Here is a 5,773-nt window from a genome sequence, read left to right as displayed (position 1 = left end):
TCCGTCCATCCATCCATCTCTCCATCCCTCCTCCATCTCTCCCTCCCTCCCATCCTCATTGAACTCTCCCTCTCCCTCCCTACCTCCATCTGTCCATCCATCCCTCCCCCCATTCCTCCCTCCCCCATCCCTCTGTCCATCTGTCCATCCCTCTTCCATCTCTCCCTCCCTCCCACACTCACTGAACCCTCCCTCTCCCTCCCTCCCTCCATCTGTCCATCCATCCCTCCCTCTCACTCCATCCCTCCATCCGTCCCTCTATCTTCATCCATCGCTCTTCCATCTCTCCCTCTCTCCCTCCATCTCTCCCTCCCTCCCTCTCTCCATCCATCCATCCCTCTATTCATCTGTCCATCCCTCCTCCATCTCTCCCTCTCACCCTCTCTCATTGAACCCTCCCTCTCCTTCCCTCCCTCTATCGCTCTTCCATCTCTCCCTCTCTCCCTCCATCTCTCCCTCTCTCCCTCCTTCCCTCCCTCCCTCCATCTGTCCATCCCTCCCTCCCTCTCTCTATTCCTTCCTCCCTCCATCCCTGTCCATCTCTCCCTCCCTCCCTCCCACCCTCATTGAACCCTCCCTCTCCCTCCCTCCCTCCCTCCCTCCCTCCTTCCCTCCCTCCATCTCTCCCTCCCCCCATTGACCCCTCCATCTCCCTCCCTTCCTCCCCATCTCTCCCTCTCCATAATAACAATGATTAAATAATGACTAAATTAAAGTATTTCATCATCAGAATCCCCCCTTTCTTCCTAATAATCCCCATTTTTTCCCAATAATCCCCATTTTTCCCTAATAATCCCCCATTTTTCCCAATAATCCCCCATTTTTCCCAATAATCCCCCATTTTTTCCCAATAATCCCCCATTTTTCCCCAATAATCCCCCATTTTTCCCAATAATCCCCCATTTTTTCCTAATATCCCCATTTTTCCCTAATAATCCCCCATTTTTCCCAATAATCCCCCATTTTTCCCCAATAATCCCCCATTTTTCCCCAATAATCCCCTTTTTTTCCCCAATAATCCCCCATTTTCCCCAATAATCCCCATTTTTTCCCAATAATCCCCCATTTTTCCCAATAATCCCCCATTTTTCCCTAATAATCCCCCATTTTTCCCAATAATCCCCCATTTTTCCCAATAATNAATCCCCCATTTTTCCCAATAATCCCCCATTTTTCCCTAATAATCCCCCATTTTTCCCAATAATCCCCCATTTTTCCCAATAATCCCCCATTTTTTCCCAATAATCCCCCATTTTTTCCTAATAATCCCCCATTTTTCCCCAATAATTCCCCTTTTCCTCTCCCCCCTTTTCTCTCCGCTCAAATTTTGGTCTTAAAGAAGCCATTTTTGGGGGCACAGAAGCCCCGTTTGTGATTATTTATCAACACGGGGGGGGGTGTGTTGGATCGGAACGACGCGTTAAATTTCAACCACTGATTTTTGGGGTGGAAAATGGCCGGAATGGGAGCGGAGGTGCCGATTCAGCGCTTTCTTCGCTTCGGGGGAACCCACGGGGTTAATTTTTAATGGGGTTTTGGGGCCACGTCGGTAATGGGGGCAAAGGGAGGAATTAGGGGAAGGGGCACCACGAGGAAAGGGGGGGGAGGGGAATATGGGGGTCCCATTGGGATTTGGGGGGTCCCAATGAGATCTGGGGGGTCTCAGTTGGGTTTGAGGGGTCCCGGTGGGATTTTGGGGGGTTGTGTTGGGTTTTGAGGCGTCCCATTGGGATATTGTGGGTCCCATTGGGATTTGGGGGGTCCCATTGGGATTTTGGGGGGTTGTGTTGGGTTTGGGGGCCTCCCCGTTGGGATATTGTGGGTCCCATTGGGATTTGTGGGCTACCATTGGGATTTGGGGGGTTCTGTTGGGTTTTGGGGCCTCCCCGTTGGGATATTGTGNGTTGGGATATTGTGGGGTCCCATTGGGATTTGGGGGGTCCCAATGAGATCTGGGGGGTCCCAGTTGGGTTTGAGGGGTCCCGGTGGGATTTTGGGGGGTTCTGTTGGGTTTTGGGGTCTCCCTGTTGGGATATTGTGGGGTCCCATTGGGATTTGGGGGGTCCCAATGAGATCTGGGGTGTCCCATTGGGATTTGGGGCATCCCATTGGGATTTGAGGTGCCACATTGGGATTTGGGGTGTCCCATTGGGATCTGAGTTGCCCCATTGGGATTTGAGGTTCCCCATTGGGATCTGAGTTGCCCCATTGGGATTTGGGGCCTCCCTGTTGGGATTTGGGGTGTCCCATTGGGATCTGAGTTGCCCCATTGGGATCTGAGTTGCCCCATTGGGATTTGAGGTGCCCCATTGGGATTTGAGGTGCCCCAATGGGATCTGAGGGGTCCCATTGGGATTTGGGGTGTCCCATTGGGATTTGAGGTGCCCCATTGGGATCTGAGTTGCCCCATTGGGATTTGGGGTGCCCCATTGGGATTTGGGGTGTCCCATTAGGATTTGGGGTGCCCCATTGGGTTTTGAGGTGCCCCATTAGGATTTGAGGTGCCCCATTGGGATCTGAGGGGTCCCATTGGGATTTGAGGCGCCCCATTGGGATTTGAGGTTCCCCATTGGGATTTGAGGTTCCCCATTGGGATCTGAGTTGCCCCATTGGGATTTTGGGGCCCCCCTTCCCCCATGCACCAAGTTATGGGGCCAAAAACCAACTTATGGGGTGTCACCCCCCCGGGAGGTGACATTGAATGACGTGGGCACCCCATATATTTAGCTGTGACCCCCAACGACGCCGTTTCTCCCTATAGATCTCTTTATTTCACCCAAGACTTCCCCGGCCCCATAGAGGGAAGCCTCGAGATGTGGGGCACGCGGTGAATTCGGGGTTGACCCACAAGTGGGGCTGCAGGGCCCCATAGTGGGGGGGTTTGGGGGTGAAATATGGGGTTGTTGTGGGGTGGGTTGGGGTCCCCGCTGGGGTCCTTCAGGGCTCCTTCAGCGCCGTGTCCTGGGGGTGGAGGGGGATCTTCTCTTTGGGGTTGGGGGTCTTCTTGTCTTTGGCCCTGGGAGGAGATGGGGGTCAGGAGGGGGAGAGGGGACGGGGGGGGTGTGTGTGTGTGCCCCTCTCCCCATCCATCCTCCCACCCCTCTCCCTGTTCTCCCACCCCTTTCTCTGTTCTCCTGCCCCTCTCCCCATCCATCCTCCACCCCTTTCCCTGTCCTCCCACCCCACTTCCCATCCTCCCACCCCTCTCCCTATCCCTCCATCCCTCCCACCATCCTTCCATCCCTCTCCCCATCCATCCTCCCACCCCTCTACCCCATCCAAACACCCCTCTCCCTATCCATCCTTCCACCCTTCTCCCCACCAACCCATCCCTCTCACCATCCTCCTACCCATCTCCCTGTCCTCCCATCTCTCTCCCCATCCATCCTCCCACTGCCTCCCCATCCTCCCACCCCTTCCATCCCCCCCGTTCTCCCACCCCTCTCCCTGTTCTCCTGCCCCTCTCCCCATCCATCCTCCCACCCCTCTCCCCATCCTCCAACCCCTCTCCCCACTGACCCATCCCTCCCACCATCTTCTCGCCCTTCTCCATCCATCCTGTTCTCCTATCCTTCTCCCCGTCCATCCTCCCACCCCTCTCCCCACCTTCCCACCCCTCTCCTTGTCCTCCCTCCCCTCTCTCCATCTAACCTCCCACCCCTCTCCCCATTCATCCTCCTACCCCTCTCCCCACCAGCCCATCCTTCTCACCATCCTCCCACTCCTCTCCCTATTCTCCAACTCCTTTCCCCACCTTTCCACCCCTCTCCCTTCACCCCTCTCCCCATCCATCCTCCCACCCCTCTCCCTGATCTCCCACCCCTTTCCCTGTTGTCTTGCCCCTCTCCCCATCCATCCTCCCATTCCTCTCCCCATCCAACCACCCCTCTCCCCATCCATCCTGTTCTCCCATCCCTCTCCCCATCCATCCTCCCACCCCTCCTCCATCTAACCTCCCACCCTTCTCCCCACTCTTCCATCCCTCACTCCACCCTCTCCCCATCCATCCTCCCACTGCCTCCCCATCCTCCCACCCTCTCCCCACCTTCCCACCCCTCTCCTTGTCTTCCACCCCTCTCCCCATCCATCCTCCCAACCCCCTCTCCCCATCCATTCCTTTCCCACCCCCTCTCCCTATTCCTTCCATCCTCCCACCATCCTCCCACCCGCTCTCCCCATCCATTCTGTCCTCCCACCCCTTCTTCCCCATCCATCTCCCTTCCCTTTCCCCATCTCCCACCACTCTCCCCACCAAACTACCCCTCTCCCCATCCATCTTCCCACCCCTCTCCCCATCATCCCCACCCCCTCCCCACCCTCCACCCTTCTCCCATCCATCCTCCATCCCAGTCCTCACCCTCCACCCCTCTCCCCATCAAACCCACCCTCTTCCCCATCAACCCACCCCTCTCCCCATCCATCTTCCCACCCCTCTCCCCAATCTTCCCAACCCCTCTCCCTGTTCCCACCCCTCTCCCCACCCTCCCACCCCTCTCCCCATCCATCCTCCCCCCCTTTCCCATCTTCCCACCCCTCTCCTCCCACCCCTCTCCCACCAAACCTTACCCCTCTCTCCATCCATCCTCCCACCCCTCTCCCCACCTTCCCACCGCCTCTTCCTTGCCCTCCCTCCCCATCTCCCCATCCACCTCCCACCCCCTCCCCATCCATTCTCCTACCCCTCTTCCCCACCAACCCATCCCCCCCACCATCCTTCCCTTTCCCTGTTCTCCCACCCCTCTCCCCATCCATCCTCCCACCCCTTTCTCCATCTTTCCCACCCCTCCCCCATCCTTCCTGTCTCCCACCCCTCTCCCTTCCCTCCATTCCGTCCCACCATCCTTCCCACCCCTTCCCCATCCATCTTCCCACCCCTCCCTGTTCCCATCCCCACTCCTTGTCCTCCTTCCCCTCTCCCCCATCCATTCCCGTTCTCCCACCCTCTCCCCATCCATCCTCCACCCCTTTCCCCATCTTCCACCCCTCTCCCTGTTTTCCCACCCCTCTCCCCACCCTCCCACCCCTCTCCCCATCCATCCTTGTTCTCCCTCCCTCTCCCCATCCATCCTCCCACCCCTCTCCACCATTCAACCCACCCCTCTCCCCATATATCTTCCACCCCTCTCCCCATCCATCCTCCCACCCCTCTCCCCATCAACCCACCCTCTCCCCATAATATCTTTCCCACCCCTCTCCCCCATCCATCCTCCCACCCCCTCTCCCCATCATCCACCCCTCTCTCCACAACCCATCCCTCTCACCATCCTCCCACCCTCTACCACAAACCCCACCCCTCTCCCATATTATCTTCCCACCCCTCTCCCCATCCATCTTCCCACTCCTCTCCCTGTTTCCCACCCACTTCCTTGTTCCTCCCACCCCTCTTTCCCCAATCCATCCTGTTCTCCACCTCTTCACCCATTCCATCCTTCCCACCCCACATCATCCCCCCATTCCCCACCTCCCCCCTTATACCCCTTCTCCCCACCACCCACCTATTCTCCACCTCCTCTATAGTATCGGGAGGGAGTATTGAGGGTCTCCGGTAGGAACCCGGCAGCCACGGCCGCAGCGATGGGGGCCACCCCATAGACGGCGGGGGGCAGGAAGGTGGTAATTACTCCTCCACATCTTCACTAGGGGGCTACGATGCCCCCCACCCTGGCCATGGTTGCTGCCCGAACCCCAACCCCGTTCTGCCTATAGGGGTGATGAGGGGGTAGGGGAGGGAAAGAAGTGGGGGCTATCCCAATTATGATATGGGGAGGGGGGT

At 57.6% G+C, this 5,773-nt stretch overlaps 1 long non-coding RNA gene across 1 annotated transcript; it reads right to left on the bottom strand.

The window, feature by feature from the left end:
- Nucleotides 1-2,745: 2,745 nt before the first annotated feature.
- On the bottom strand, nucleotides 2,746-5,689 carry LOC107307285. Its single transcript, XR_001552368.2, has 2 exons — nucleotides 5,496-5,689; nucleotides 2,746-3,016 (listed from the first exon to the last, which is right to left on the bottom strand). It is a non-coding gene; the product is annotated as an uncharacterized LOC107307285 (long non-coding RNA).
- Nucleotides 5,690-5,773: the final 84 nt, after the last annotated feature.

The sequence above is a fragment of the Coturnix japonica genome, unplaced genomic scaffold (genome assembly GCF_001577835.2).
Source record: "Coturnix japonica isolate 7356 unplaced genomic scaffold, Coturnix japonica 2.1 chrUnrandom532, whole genome shotgun sequence".
Taxonomy (NCBI): Eukaryota; Metazoa; Chordata; class Aves; order Galliformes; family Phasianidae; genus Coturnix; species Coturnix japonica.
The sequence above is the reverse complement of the archived record's forward strand: the minus strand, read 5'-3'. Positions and strand labels throughout refer to the sequence as shown.